Genomic DNA, 17,238 nt, shown 5'->3' on the forward strand with positions numbered 1-17,238 from the left:
AGTTCTACCTGAAGAAGAACTTAGTACAATTCTAAAATGGCTGAAAAAAGTATCAGTATCACTCTCACCATAAGCATCATTGTCAAGTTTCAATAAAGAACAAGACCTAAATAGCTTCTTTTGCAAAGAACCATTACTAATTGTCAAGTTCAATAAAGAACAAGACCAAATAGTGTCTTTTGCAAAGAACCATTACTAATTGTCAAGTTCAATAAAGAACAAGACCAAATAGTGTCTTTTGCAAAGAACCATTTTATGTTTTTTTTTGGAATGTTACAGTCATCTTATCCATATTTGAGTTAAGATGTATCATCAAGTTTGGAATGTACAACCTTTCCCAAAATGACATGTCATCAAATGTGGAATGACATACAACAATTATAAACATCATCAAAACATATCAAGTGCCTATCTTGGCCAAGAGAGGGAGATTCAAAAAATTCAAAATAACATGGATGTAGGTTAAGACATGTCTACACGGTCTTTAACCCCATCTCCCCCACAATTTTGAATATTCGATCTTTGGTCAGTCCCTTTTGTGAAAGCTTCGGCCTATTATCCTTCGATTTCGTATCAATCAAAGTGATAATCCCGTGTTCTTGAGATAATACAGCATATGGCCTGTTTCAGCCTAAGATGTCTCCTCTTACCACTAAAGAGTGATTTCTTCACAACCATTGTTGTAGCTTAATTATCACAGAACACACATAAGGAACTAATCCTTAACCTACTAAAGAACTAATCTTTAACCAGGTAAGTGGAATGCCATAACCATAATCAGATTCTTTATCCCTTAGCTTTCATCTATAGCTGAAGTTAGAGCATAAAGTTCCAATTCGACTTCCACACAACAACAATAAATTTGCTGTCCTCTGATTCTGAGCCCCATGATGGATTAGAATATCCGTCCAATACAGGATGATGGCAACTATAACAAAGAATATAATTTTGAGTACCCTTAAGGTATCGCATCAGCCTCATAAGGGCATCCCAGTGCTCATGGCCAGGAGTACTAGTGAAACGACTCAGCATGCCAACTGTAAAGGCTATGTCTGGCCTAGTGCAACGCATAGCATACATGAGACTACCAATCAGTTTAGAATAATCTAACTGATTCACACTGTCTCCTTCAATAGAGATCAGCTTCTTGGTATAATCAAATGGTGTCTCAATCGGTTTGCACTCACTGCAGCCTAAAAAAGAAAGTAGTTTTGCATATAATGGGCTAGGCCAAAGGTGATTCCTTGCCTTTCAAAAACTTACTTGCATACCAAGAATGATGTTAACAACATCCAGGTCTTTTCATGTCGAATTCTGTACTCAAGGTTAGTTTCACATTACTCATCACAGATATTGAAAACAAGAATCAACATCTACATACAAGTAAATAATCATGACCTTATTCGACACAAAATGATAAGAAATGCATTTATCCGAGTAATTTGTCAGAAACCCAAAGCTCTTTACTACTTTCTCAAATTTTCGATGTCACAATTTAGGTGCTTGATTAAGACCATAATAAACTTTGTATAATCACATACAAATATCTACTTACAGCCTATAGTCTTAGCCCCTTTTGGCAAATCGACTAGCTGCTAAGTTAGATTTTCTAACAGAGAGCTCATTTTCTCATGAATGGCTTCTGCCCACAATATAGAGTCCCTAGATCTCATCACGTCCTGATAGGATGATGGATCATTCTCCAATTGGTAGGTCACAAAGTCCTCACCAAATTCTTGGGTACTCTATCACATGGAGGAGCATATAGAGATTTATGATGTGATTTGCAGTCAAAGCTGCCTCTCCCCAAATGCAACTAGGCATGCCAGCTAACATTAACATGGAGTTTAACACTGAAGTTAACGTCCTGTTCTTACACTCAGCTATGCCAATTGATTGAGGTGAGAGAGGAGCAATAGTTTTAAGGATTACGCCCTGAGAGGCACAGAATTTCTTGAACCCTGTCAATGTGTATCTTCTCCTTCTCTATCACCCCTAACTCTCATACTTGTCAAATGTAATTGACATATATAATGGTATCTTATGAGTATTAGTAAGTTAGACCATTTTCTGATAGTGCACATGTCCCAATCGGTTGTGTAACAACTTAGGAGCAATAAGCGGTGAACTAGCCTAACTAACAGTCTCATTATCTAAACTCAAATCAAACATACCATCTATCAAATATGCACAATCAAAATAGTATGAGTTAACAATTAAAGTTACTCTACCACACATAAATGAAGTACGTATGCCAGCATAGTCTAAAAGGATAGTCTAAAAGACTAATAGAAATTAAATTCTTTTGAAAAGCAAGAACTACTTTAACAATTTTTAAAGTTAGTATTTGTCCTGAACAAAGGACCAAGTTCGCAGTACCAGCGTGAGGCACCTCTACTTCTGCTCCACTGGCCACTGTAACGGTCTCTTTCGCGGCAACAACATCAACTAGTAGTTTTTTTAGAGTTGCAAACATGACAAGTGGCTCCTGTATCTAACCACCAATATGAAGAAGTATTGGCCTTACCGTTACCCAACATAGAAACAAAACTCTTAGGCGCAGTCTTACCCACCATCATATGAGCATCCTTTTGTGGTGTGTCAGATTTAGCCTTCTTAGGGTGTTTACACACTGCAGCAAAGTGACCCCATTCCCCACAGTTGTGGCACTTGCCCTTCTTTTTCTGAAAGATAGTCTTTTTGGCCTCCAACTTGAGATGTTCACTTTTAGGTGACTTGGATTTCCGAGGAAATTTCTTGGGATATATTACCGCGTTAGCAGCAGACTGTTGCTGTTTAACCATCTCCAAGTTATTCCTGGCTCGATTCTCATCTTCGATTCAAATGAATCGTTTGAGATCATCCAGTCCCACTTGCACCTGTTTCCGATACATTTCAGTTTTAAAAGAGTGCCATGCAGATGGTAACTTATATATGATTGCACCCACAACAAACGAGTCACAAACTACTATTTTTTCATTTGCAACTTAGATCTCAAATTCTCTAGATCAGTTACTTGAGGAGTGATTTTCGTGTCCTCTTGAAACTTGAAATCCATGAATTTGTCCACAAGATGGGTCTTGGACAATTCCTCCTCATTCTTGAATTGAGCATCTAAGTTGTCACATAGGTCTTTAGCAGTGTTATATTTACTAGAGGTTTCTACAAGACGGTCTGAAAGACAGTTCAACAAGTAGTCTTTGATGAAATCCTCATCTTTAAGCCATTGAGATTCATTAACTTCTTCATCCGTCTCAGCAAAGGTACTCAAAACGGTGTAAAAACAATTCACGTATGTCAGACCGAATTGAGTCTTTCGCTTCCAGGAATTAAGCTCAGATCCACCAAAGGATTGAAGTTTGACCATCTCAAACGGCATAGTGTTCTTTTCCATTGTATATTTAAAAGGAAATAAAAATTGTAAAGAGTGCACCTGATTGGTGAATCGCGAGAACCCAATCCAAGTCGAATCCAAGAACCGAACCGTGTGAACCGCTCGCAAATCCAAGAGAAATTCGAGACCAACGATTCCTCCACCAAATTATTCCATTCAATATTTAGCCCCATGGGATGCGGCCAAAAAAGATTTTCGTCCACCAAGGGTTCGGCAATGGTATTTAGACTCCAAGATTTGGCAAAGCAACAGTTGTGGCCACAAGGGACTATGACACAAGGATCCCACCAACAACAAAACCTCCAAAAGAGTGTATCAACAGTAGCGTGGATTCAACAAGGCAAATTCGGAAAACTTGACTAACAAAAATTTAGGCCAAGAATTTAAAGCCTTGCAAGTCCTTTGACTTTGCACCTTCTGCTCCTCACTCCACGCACTTCGTCTCTCTCCACCCTCTTCACCGGAGGTTAATTGCAGACCGATCAAGATGGAATTCTCGGCAAGAATTGCAAGTGGAGACCTCCTTGCCAAAATAAAGTCTGTGTGAGTGAGGACTCCTCCAAACCGAGAGCTGCTTGCCCTTAATCAGAGAGAGAGAGAGAGAGCAATTTCCAAGGAGAACCAAGAGGGTATGATTCAAAAGTATATCTCCAAGAGGGTTTCGGTAATCCTTCTCCAATAGGGTGAGAGGGCTTCAATCGATGGGATTAAACCCACGTGTAAATAGTTGCCACCACATCGACCAAGAATCCCCAACGTCTCTGTGTAGAATTCAACGGCTCTTATATCCCCTCCAAGCAAGAATTGCCTTTTTTTTGAAATGGTCTCTGTGTGTAGAATTCAACGGCTCTTATATCCCCTCCAAGCAAGAATTGTTGTTATGAGGAAAAGAAGTAGAAGCCGAAACTTTGATGTGAGAAAGAACCCTCACCAAATATTTCCTCCTTGATCCCAACGATGGGAAAAATTAACAACCACGAGAGAGAGATTAACATCAGGAATTTGGCCCAACTAATATGGATTACAACTTACAACCACCAAAAAGGGTGTTCGGCTAATTCCAACAAGAAAGAGAGTCTCTGGTGATTATTCAAACCACCAAATATTCATCCCCAAAAATTTGGTCTGGGTGAGAGAGAGGGCTATCAACCGATGGGAGGAAAGCAAGAGCCAAAAAATCAATTTTAAGGAAGTGTCTCACGCCCAAATCGAGTTTTAGGAGTAGAAACCCACGCTCAAATATCGCCCTGCTCCAGAGAGAAAGTTCGGTAAAGAGAGCCCCGATCTTGAAAAATACCCGTTCCAGATAGTGAGAGGCAAACCTCCTATTTAGAGTGAGATAGTGAATTGAGAGGCAAACCTCCAATTTTCTCTAAAATTGGCCCCGCCAACTCGTGCAAGTATCGAAAAACGCTTAAACGGGTAGCGATGACTAATACCCATCAACCCGAAAGGGTGGAACTGAAAGAAGGTTATCCCCTTTCGGCAAGATAGCTATGCGTAGCGGAAATTTGATTCACAAAGTTCTTTAAATTTTCCTTTTGATCTTGCTTTTGCCCAAGATCGTAGAGTCTAGATTAGTTATTATTATCAATCTAAGATCAATAATTACCTCTTTGAAGAATAAATTATTAAACCACGCTGCTTGATCTACTTCTTGAACGGTTGCGACCGTTTTGAACACCGCGAACCCGCATGTTGAACCGATGTATTCTTTTGCTTTGTTCGATCAATTGTGGATGTGAATAACTCTTGTTCACCTCTTTAGGATCTGATCTAATCAGTACCCAAGTAGTAGAGATTAGAAAACTAACTTGGATGCCTTTTTCTTTTGATCTTTGGTGTGGTTTTTCAACAATTGAGAGAGAGATGAAGCGGGATGTGAAAACGATTTTTCAAGGGGGAGAAGGGGGGACGAATTTTTGGATCTCTACTCTTAGAATTCGCCCAGCCCTTTCTCCCATTTATTCTCAAAGAGTTTGGTTTGTTTAGTGCTTCTTTCTCTCATCCAAATTCTATCCAAATTGGAAGACAAGTTGTAATGAAACTCCTTGAACAATTGGGACTCCTCCCAAAACCGACTCTTGGCTGTGTGGGACACCTAAATCTCCTTGGGGGGCATGATTTTGAGTCACTCTCCAGCTCCTTGAGAGCTTATCCACTAAGAGTCCATGTTGGAAACGAATTGCTTGAATTCTAGAAGATGCATTTGAACAATTCTATCTCCAAGAGGAGTTCTAATGCAACTCAAAGTCCATGATCCATTGGGAAATGTTTTCCCAAGTCTCCTAACTGATTTGCGTGTGTGGTGGACCCACCACACTTTTCCCAATTCGTAAGACAATTCCAATTCCCAATTCCATTACAATTTGGCTCTCTTTGCTAAACCGGTTTGGGAATAACTGTCATCATTTGGATTTCATATTATTGTTCTTATTATTAATCATATTAATAATATTTAATAATGTATAATAAATGAATAATTAATTACCCATTTAATTAATTAATAACTCACATCCAATGAGAGTTATTTGGCTCCAATTTTGTTCTTGAAAAATTCTCTAATAGTCTCTTGCTAGTTAACTAACAAAGACATGTATATATATATATATATATATATATATATATATTATCACATTGATCTAACGGATTATAGCCGTCTGTGCAATTACATAAAATGCGAAACCCTGATCCGATGTTATCGGGTCACTCGAGTTATGAGTGGGATCATCGCAGGGATCCGACGGCTGATCCTGCGGAACCCTATAGTGGGTCCTACTGCTATCTCGCTCTGTAGTTAAACTACACTCGTATTAGGTCAGTGGCCTCCATCGATATGTAACCCTAAAGATGACCGTCATATCATCTTACCCGTAATCACATCATGTATGTGCAAGTCCTTTCTCCTTGACTACATCTACTGAGTTGAGTCATAAGGGGGTGGACACCTCTTAACCCCGGTATACCAGTTTGGTCAAGTGGTGTTCAGCCTCCAAATGCATTTGTGAAATCCTTTGAAAACTTTTTAATGTTTCATAAAATATTCCGATAAACCTTTTATCAAATCTACCTGGCCAGGCTATTTAATAGGCCTACCACGCTGACAAAATTGTAGATGTCAATCCCTAAATTTTAGGGTGAAGAATCCCATGTTGAGTATGACTATTGGTCTCGTGGGTTTACTCTAGCGTATAGCACTACCCGAATGTGACTCTATACTATAATCACTCTAGGATAGACTAAGACCCTAGAACGGGCAGACAGACCAATAAGATCCCCCAGGTCTAAGGATATGTGAAAGGTCATGTTTGGTAGAACAACTTTATACTCTCTTGTTGTAGACACTCCATTTTGACCGGACCCTTTTCCCCAAAATCGAGTAAATTCTGAAGTCGAATAAAGATTCTGAGATTAAATGAAATACTCAAAACGTGGCTCCCGAAATCAGTCTTTAAAGTTGAGTAGATGTCCCAAAGTCTAATAAATTCCTGAAGGAGTAGGCCCTAAATGCCAATAAAATCCAAAATTTCATTAGCTCGGTGTGCTTATGGAGAGATACAAATATTTCAAGAGATAGTTAGTATTCCAAGCAGGGTGCTTGCAAAGTTTCCGGTAAATCGGACAAGAAGCAGCAAATGGGATGGGTTAAGTTTGTGTCATTGGTTAAAACAGATGCAGAAGTGGGGTGGATTATCCAGCATGAGTGTGCCAGTATCAGCATTGTGTGCAACAAAGCAAGTCCTAATTGATACAACCCCATGTCCTACCCGAGCCACCCCCAGTAGGGAAGTAGAATAATCCTAAAATACATGAGAAGTGGGCTGTCTAGAGGAACAAAAAAATGTTCTCATAAAGGGGAGATCAACTTATATTGGAGGGCATTTTAGGAATTTAATGTGATTGTTTCCTTGAAGGGGTAGTTGCTCTAAACCATAGGATTAATGAGGACAAGTGTATGGTCAGGGTGAGATAAGAGGAAGATTCTCTTATATGGTTTGTAAAGATAGGCATCATTTAATCTAACAAAATGGAAGAGATTAAGGGTGGAGATTAGGCAAGGTAAATGGGCTTTGCAATTAATGGTTTAGATCATACCCATGAAAGCATTTCAACTATAAAAAATTGAGAGAGAGAGAGAGAGAGCTGGTGTGGACCCCGACCCGAGAGAGGCGGGGGACGAGCCCCCGGAGAATCTCTCTCTGGAATCATCCATGTGAATGGAGAGCTCTACTAAGGAACTCTCGAAAGAAGTGCCCCTCATAGCATGAGTGGCGATACAAAGGGAGATACCTCTCGATTCAGGGACTAGCCCGGATTTGAGGCTTACCTTAAACAAAGAAGAGTCGCCATCCAAGGAAGTGGGCCCTGGATCCCATACTATGCTCTGTTGCAATGGATAACCAGAGATACAAAAGAAGGTTCGTGCCTGATTACGAATTTGGAAGGTTCGAAGAGCACCTCATCCGCCCAAGTGCAAACACCTGGTCTCTTATGTCATTTACTTATTGATTTTGAAGAGTTTTGGGCAAAAGTCATGTGAAAGGGGAACACATATCTCTGAGAAGACATCTACCTAATCATGCATGTCTCGGAGATGATTAATAAGCACACGTAAAAAGAAATGAAATAAATGTCATACCTAATTGATGTCTAAGTTCTGGTTTGCAAACACATGCATGGTACAACTAAAAGTATAGGATCTGTACATGAAAATAAGAAAACACAACAAAACACACAACACAATTCAACTCTATATACGACTCAACAAGACGAATCCTAAAACTCTAATGCAATACTTGACTCGGACCAGAATGACCATCCACCCTGGCTGCTCTACGCATCCCGGCCTCGGGAAGAATCAGAATCAACATAGTTCGATGACCTATTCTAAACTATGATGCATAACCATCTAGAACCGCTATCCTAGACTCGATCCACTAGACTCGACTGATTTTTAAAGCTTTTCGTACAATTGCTTAAGTTCATGTGAATTGTAATATTTTTAGGACTCTCTATATGTCCTAACTAATGCAAGTTGATTAGCCTTAAACTAATGCAGGTGGGCCCTACATCCTATGTGTAACTAGGCTGTGCATCCTAAAGAAAACCATGGGCTGACTATATGCTTCCTAATCTAGCCATCGGTTCGACTAAATGTCTAACCGACCAGGGCTCGAGGCCTCCTAACTCTAGGGACACTCACACAACAAGACACAACATTTCAACACAAACAGGACAGCCTCCTAACTCTAAAACACCCCAAGCATCTAGGACAGACTCCTAACTCTAGGGGAAGATCTTTTTGAAAGGGTTTTGAAGAATTTTTGTATTTTTGGAAGGTTTGAAATGATTTATTAACAAAGTTTGGCTCGACTTGGGATGTGGATCCCAAGCTGCACTACGTACCCTGTGGAAAGGGATCAAGCCAATGTAGTTCGGAGCAGACTTTCCTAACCACTCCTAATGACTCAAGACATTTAGAATGTTTTTTATTTTTCAGATGTTTTTGACTCAAGAGGACATAATCCTATCATCATAAGGGTTGGACAAACTTCTAATATTCCGCAAAGGTTGGACAACATCCTATGCTTTGCGGGGGAATTGGACAGAATCACGACTCTGCAAGGGTTGGACATAATCCTATGCCTTACAAGGATTGGATAAAATGACCTGATGAGAGGTTGGATAGAATCCTAACCCCTACGATGATAGGATAGGCTCTTGAAAGACTAACTCTCTAACTAAGGACAGACTCCTAGCGAAGGACAGACTCATATACGAAAGGATTGACGCCTAGTGCACAACCCTAAGAGGGGAGTGCTAGTGATACTAGGCTAGTGTCCTAAAAGAAGAGGAGATAAAGAAGGGTGCTAGTGAGACTGAGCAAGTCAACTAAACACCGAGGATAACTGGGACAAATGAGACAAAGCATGTCTCCTATGAGCGCAACTTTGTACCGAGACATAGCTTGTCTCTTGAAAGGGTATGACATTTTTCTACATGAGACATACCTTGTCTCTTAAAAGGGTGGGTTCTCTAATGAGACACAGCCTGTCTCTAAAGGGTTGACCTTCATACTGAGACATAGCTTGTCTCCCTAAAGGACCCTTGTAGACACCCCATTTTGACCGGACCCTTTTTCCCAAAATCGAATAAAATCCCAATCCTGAAATTCCCGAAACCAAATCCAAACGCAAGAAAAGTCCAAAATTTTATCCAATTCATCTTGTCCTTCAGTAGATATAAATCTCCCGAAAAATGGTTACTGCTCTAAGGAATACTCCTGCAAATTTTCAGAAAAATCGAACAAAATTTGGAGGAAAAGACAAGACAAGTTTGTCCCATTATCAATTGCGCTAAACAGAAGAGGGGTCAATTATTGAAGTGGGGGTGTGCCACTACCAATACCCGTGTACGAGCAAATAAAGTAGACAAAAAGCAAGTGGGGTGTGCAAATATCAAGGCAAGGGTGTGCTAATATCAGCACACTCTTTTCTTATAAGAGGCCCATCGACTAGGGTTTTAGGAAAGCCCCCATTTTCTAAAAAAAGAAGGGAGAGCCTCATTTTTGGGCAGCTGCAAGAAAAGAGAGGGAGTAGCAGAGAAGGGTCTTGAGCTCCATCGGCCACCATTTTCGCCGGCCAACTTTCTCCCCCTTGCCACCATCTTCCATAGCCACCACCACCAAGCTACCACCACCAAGCTACCTCTTCCTCTTCCACCCTTCTTCTACCTTCACCATCTCCTTAAGAATTGGTTTAGGAATTGAAGAATTGGTTTAAATTTCAAGGGTAGATGAGTTACAGAGAAGAAAGAAGAAGAAGGAGGAGATCGATTAAGAGCTTCTAATTTTTCTTGGAGGAGGAAGAGTTGATCCAATCCGCAAGGGTAGCATCGAGATTAGAGATCCAAAGCTAATCTATTTGACTCAAGACTCAAGTAATCTCTTCCTTTCTCTCTAATTCAAATCAAATAGGCGAATCATATTGTTTAGAATGATGTAGGTCTGCAATTTTGGTTTGGTTATTGTGGATGGCTGAGATCGCTTAATCTGTTAGACTTCTTCGTGTAGTTTAATTGTAGGAGTTAAAAGGGGTTGGATCTCAATTGGTTCAAATTATTAAAATCCAGTTGTGTATAAAAAAGAAGCCCCATTCCTTGACACTGTCTCTGGGCTATACATCAACATAGCCATGTCTAATGATTCCATAGAGTCTTTCCTATTTTGATTAATTCTATGGAGTTTTCTTTGTATCCTTACCCCTTTACCCTCCTTGTCCTCCTCCTTATACTAGGATTTCTCATAGGGGTTTAGGGATTTCTCTTTCTTTAGGACCTTTGTTTCTTATAGGATTCAGGGGTTCTACCTTGTCTTCTTTCGGGACTACTCTCCTCATGTTCCTAGGGATCCTACTCGAGCTTCGGGATTCTTTCGACTATAGGGACATTTTCTTGGGTTTCTTTTTCATTCAGAGTCATTCTCCTTATGTTCCTCGGGATCCTTTTCGAGCTTCAGGATTCCCTTGATTACAAGAACACTCTCGTCGGGTTTAGGCGATGACGGACGACAACCTCTTGAGCCAAAACCCCCTTTCGATCAAAAGGGATAAAAATACATAAAAATCAAATAACAAAAATCCAAAAAACATCAAAAAACACTCAAAGCGTATTTCGAAATGCTGTTTCGAACTACGTTGGTTTGATCCCTTTCCACAGGGTACGTAGGCAGCTTGGGATTTTCGTCCAAAGTTCAGTCAAACTTTTCAATAAAATCATTTAAACCCTTCAAAAAATCATTCAAACATTTTCTAAAAAATCTTTCAAACCTTTCACACCAAAAATCAAAATGGGCAAGGATGAATGATTACCAAGTCACTCGGAGCCTTCCTTTCATTTCATTTCCGATATTGATCGTGGTTTTCCGGTTTTATCGGTTTTCTGACGTTTTATTAGGTTTTGGGACGGGCGACGATGTAGCAAGGCCCCTTCACAGGGATTGTCCTCGCTGAGCCCAACAATAGGCTATGACGATCGTGAGACTTATCCGATCTTTAGCAGTTCAGGATCGCTGAGCTTGATTCATTAGAATTACTCCCTGAGCCTATCGTGCACTCCCTTTTCTTTTCCCTGGCATTCTTGGTCCTCATGTACCGTTGATTTTTCGATTCATTTCTTTCCCTGTATCTTTTAGCTCATTGTGTGTTTATCTTTGACTTCTTATGTGCTACTGTTAGCTTGCTTACTTTCCTAGCATGAGATTGATTAATATTTTCTTAGCATTATCTCTTACATAGGCTCGCATGCTAGTGTGTTTATCCTATTGCTTTGGTGGTTTACTGTTGTGCTTATCTGTCCTCTCACCTGCTTAGTTGTAGCATTTATTCATCTTATCTTGATTATCTGCTTAGCTGTAGCTGTGCGTGAGGATGTTACTGCTTTCCAAGATGTGATGGGTTAGGATTAGATGCGGTGAGTTAGGATTTGGATGTTTATTTTCTTTTGCCCATCCCCGGGTCATGCATGCTTAGATAGACGTTTTCTCGGGGATACTCGTTCTCATTTCACATGATTTTAGCCCAAAACTCTTCAAAATTAATTAAAAATGGCATAAGAGACCAGGTACTTGTACTTCGACGAATTGGGGGCGCTTAACACCTTCCCCATTCGTCATCAGGCAGGAACTTTTGTATCTCTGGTTATCCATTGTAACAAAGTATTTCATAGGATCCAAGGCCTACTTCCTTGGATGGTGACTCTTCTTTGTTATAGGTACATCTTGGTTCCTAGCTAGTCCTTGAATCGAGAGGTGTCTGATTCATATAGCCACTCATGCTGTGAGTGGCATCATTTCGAGAGTTCCTTGGTAGAGCTCTCCTTCACATTGTGGAGATCTTAGAGGACTGACGGGGGATCTCGTGTCCCTCGCTCACTGTCCTCGGGATCGGGGTCCATAGGCTGGCGACTCTGCTGGGGAATTTCTTGGAACATTGCCTAACTCTATAAAAATGTCAATTTTACTAATTTTGAAGAAATTTGGACTAAAATCATTTTAAATGGGAACCTTTTCCGTTAGAATGCTAGGGGCACCAGATAGGTCCGTAAATAAAACAAAGGCTCACACACTCGCTTCCATCATTTGCATATATTATCTATTTTGTGGTTACTTTCTGTTGTGGATGTGCTATCAGACTACTTACCTCGGAGAGATATTATGAGTAGGAGCCGTGAGGGCTATACCCGCCTTCTAGAGTCACCGCACTAGTAGTATACTCAGCACCTGGACACTTTGTGTGTAAAACGGATATACTTTGTTTACTGGAGGGAACTCACGGTATACAAGTAACTATGAAACTGGCCAGGTGAACCTCGCAGCTTTACACTTATATATATATATATATATTGCATTGTACTTCTGTTTGCATATATGAGCGAACGTGTGTTGCTTTCACATGTTGAGCCTGGAGTTAGGAGCCTTGTCCTACTTATAGACTAGGGTAGCTCACCTTATGTGGCTACAACACGGTCTTAGTACACTCATCTGTCTGTCTTGAGTTAAGACTTCCTTGACTCTGCTAGATTAGACTAGGGTTGGTGCCCCTGGTTAGGATGTATATATATTTATATGTATATATTTATTTACTAGATTAGGGTCTGCTTATTAGTTAGGTTTTCTTTCATAATCTAATCCATTCTCCCTATCTATCCATCTTTTAGATTATGATCAGTTCATTGGTTTCACATCATTATCTTTCCAGCCATGATCTATCTTCCATGAGCTTTATCCTTTGATCGATCCTGATCAGATCGCATTCCACATGTCGATTGTGAGTCTATCTTGCCATTATCATTACCAGAGTGTGTACTCTTGCTGAGAGCATTGTTTCATCTTGACCTTGTCGGCGTATTCTTTATGCTTAGTTGCTGAGACCCTCCTAGTACAGCCGTTATGTTACCAGATTTTCTACAAAAACCTTGAGCGTAATCATTATCCTTTGGGTTTGTTGACAAACCATGTGCTTACTTTACTACATCTCCTAGGATAGCCGTCATGCTGTCGAATTTTCTCTAGGGTTGGACAACATCCTATGCCTTGCAAGAGTGGATAAAAATCACATGATTTGACGAGAGGTTGGACGGAAATCTAACCCCTATGATGATAAGACTGACTCTGAAAACTGAAGAAGTGACTCTCTAACTAAGGAGAGATTCCTATGCTAAGGACTGACTCTGAAATTAGGATTCTAAGAAGGAGGTGCTAATGAGACAAAGCCTGTCTCCTAAAAAAATGAGATAAAGAAGGGTGCTAGTGAGACCATGCAAGTCTCTTAGACAAAGAGGTGGGCTCCAAGAGAGGTGCTGACGAGACATGGCATGTCTCCTAAGGGTGAACTCACTAATGAGACAAAGCTTGTCTCTAAAGGGTATAACTTTTCCTACATGAGACATAGCCTGTCTCCTAAAAGGGGGGCTCTAGATGACTCTTTCATTGCCCTTGCAATGAAAAGGAGAATTAAAAAAAAACCAAGATATATGCCTAAAAGACTTAGAGAGTCTTCTAAATGAGAGGGGAAAACACTATTTGGACTTAGTTAATTTCCTAAGGATGGGCTTGGGCTATCGCCTTCATTGCGCCTGCGATGAATGGATTACCTAAAGTATAAGGGCATCTAAAAGATTACAAACTCTCTACCTAAAGAAAGGGAGATAAGAGCAGAGGGAACTACCACATCAGGTAAGCTCCTCTAAGACTGGGCTTGGGCTATCGCCTTCATTGCCCAGGAAAGAACTTTGGCATCAAGTTTCAAACACCAAATCACCAATCCACCTATTGACATTCTTAACAAGAATGAGCAAGACCTTTCTGTTCAGATTTATTATCAATTGCCTAAAGTATATGAATATATATGTCAGAACAACGCAACAACAAGAATAGCACCTGGAATAAATCTGTCTTTCACTTCTAAAAATAATAGTAACATAATAAGGATCATTGAAAAATGTCATACAACATTCCATCTTAATGCAATTTGGATCAAAACCCAGTCAGCTCTACTTTATTTTCACATGCACTGGTATGAGATAATTCAAACAAACTAACAGAAACCAACGTATTTGTCCACCCGTGGATATAACTAAAAGATGATGTAACTAAAAAATAAATGCTCACGGAAATTCAACCAATTTGACATCACTTTATATGTATCAGCAAGTAATACACCATATGTTTGTATTCATAAAAGAATTCAGCCTAATGTTCTTTCATATAAACAGCTATCTTAATAGAAGTGAACATCATTTGTTATTATGAAAGACAGCAGCAGTAAATGAGATAACCATGTATACATTAAGAGTGAATAGCTCAATTCCATTCAGTTATCTACTCACCAATATGTGATCAGGGCATAAACTGGAAAAATAGTTCAGAAATTAATTCTTCTTGGCGAAAGGATCAGAAATAGCATGCTTCAAATGTCATTCTCCATACACTTTAGGGATCAATCTTATAACATACTCAAAATGGAAATTACTTTGATACAAAACTGTTCAGGAAACAGGACCTGCTCTACAAGGTTATAGCCTTGCTCACTTAAAACAAATATGATCTTACATATAACATCACATCTCTCAAATGAAATCTACATATTTCAGAGCACAAAAAGAACTTAAATCTGGAACAAATGAGAAATTAAAATACACAACCTGAGACATTAGAGATCAAATATGTCAATTAAAATCTTAAAAAGATCAAAACTACAGGCAATCAAAACACACGGGATTGAACACAATTATGAAAATACACTCAACAAAATGAGAAAAGCATACAGTAACTTACCTGGCAAAAGCAAAAGCCGAATCCACCAATTAGAGCTCTAATCCATTAAAAAGATACCTGAGAAGAGTTTCTTTGTTGAAACCGTTGAAGAAGATCGGGTTTCTTATTCTTTTTGCCACTTCCACACAGCACTTTGTATTTCTCCTTTTCCTCTTGATTTCTGTTGAAACGAATGAACGGAGCAAGGTCCAAATTAACAAATCTCAGCAAGAACAAGCTAAATCCAAGCTCAAGAATCTCAGATCCAGAGTTTCATAGTGATGATAACCGGCCGGAGCTTCAACTTGCTGGAGAAGAAATAGGGGAAAATCTTACGATTAAGGTTCGGATCTAGGTTTCTAGGGCTTAGAAATTTGAGTTAGGGTTTAGATGAAGTAGAAAAAGGAGATTATGAAGGAGAAGGTTAGCAATGGAAGAAAAGAGAATGAAGTGCTAAGAATATGACTGGCTAGATGAACGGATAGAGCTCCGGCGACTTCGCCGGAGAAGAAGACCGGAAAGAGAAAATATGAAAAAAAAAATAGAGTTTTCTCTCCAGCTCCCTCTCTCTCTCTCTCTCTCTCTCTCCCTTGATTCTATTTGTAAACCTAAGAGAATTTTCTTATAATTCAGATCTGAGATTTGAAAAGGAGCTAAAAGAGATCTAAAAAATAAAAATAAAAAAAATGCAGAGAGATGAAAATGAAAGGGTTGATGATGAAGACAAGGGATGGAAGAGTGCGGTGGCTAGTCGGAGTTATAACGGAGATTGACCGGAATTTGGTCGAAAAGATGATCGGAGAAGAAGAGTATTGATTAGGGTTTGAATTTGGGGAAAAAAATGAAATCTGTTCTCCCTCTCTCTCTCTCTGCAGATAGGAAGAAATGGAATGGTAGCAAATGACTTTTGCCGGAAAATGGCAACCGGAGATGATCGGAGATGAAGTTCTCAGATCCCCTTTCTCTCTCTTTCTCTCTCTCTCTCTCTCTCTCTCTCTCTCTCTCTCTCTCTCTCTCTCGCTCAAATTTTCCGAGAAAATGAAGAAAAAAAAACCCCTTTTTTTTTAAAAAAAATGAACTTAAATCCTTTTTTATAAGAATTTTTCTAAGTGATATTGGCACTACCACCTGATGGGCGCGCGGTTTTGCGCGAAAAAGTGATGGGCGCACGCCCGAATCATGTCTTATTCGGCCATACATGTCCTTTCAAGGATAAATTCAACCCCCTTTCTGGTTTACACTACGGACACCTATTTGGTTCGTTCGCTAGGCAAACGCACTCGGATTTCGACGAAATTTTACAGGGAGCTAGATGGGATCATACCCTAGCTTAGGGTGAAATTTGGGACCCTAGTTGATTGATTTGGTTGGGTTTTGGCTCAAACTTGGAGGGTTTATGGCACGGTCAAAATGGGGTGTCTACAGATGCCCCTCTTTGACAGAGCGTGCTTGTCGCGCGAATGTCAAAGCTGAACAGACAGCACATTTTGACTGGCCCAAAATTGATTGAAGAGAAAGAAGAATGAAGAAGACGATTTGGTGGATATTGGACTTTTGGAAGAATCAGATACCTTAGGGGTTGTGATATGGAATGGATGTTTCAGGGGTTTTAAATGGAAGAGATGCCTCAGGGGTCTTCATTTGGAAAGGTTACCTCAGGGGTCTTGAAATGGAAGGGATGCCTCAGGGGTCTTCAGATGGAATGGTTGCCTCAGGGGTCTTGGTTCTTTCGACGCTCGAGGCAAACACTATTCAAGGAAAATTTAGATTTTACGTTCAGGACGAAAAACTCTCAGGAGAAATTGGGTTCCACGCTTGGAGCGAATGCTTTCAGGAAGAAATGGGTTCTACGCTTGGAGCGAATGCTTTCAAAGAGACAAAATTGATTTTATGCTTGGAGCGAAATGCTTTTCAAAGAGAAAATTGGGTTCGACGCTTGGAGCGAAAGCTTTCGGGAATAATTCGGTTTCTTCACTCGGGGTGGATGCTCTCAGGGAGAATATGGCTTCTTCACTCGGGGTGGATACTCTCA

This window comes from Tasmannia lanceolata, unplaced genomic scaffold, assembly GCF_043159265.1.
Source record: "Tasmannia lanceolata isolate RefF3 unplaced genomic scaffold, GAP_Taslan_0.1 ptg000037l, whole genome shotgun sequence".
NCBI classification, from domain to species: domain Eukaryota; kingdom Viridiplantae; phylum Streptophyta; class Magnoliopsida; order Canellales; family Winteraceae; genus Tasmannia; species Tasmannia lanceolata.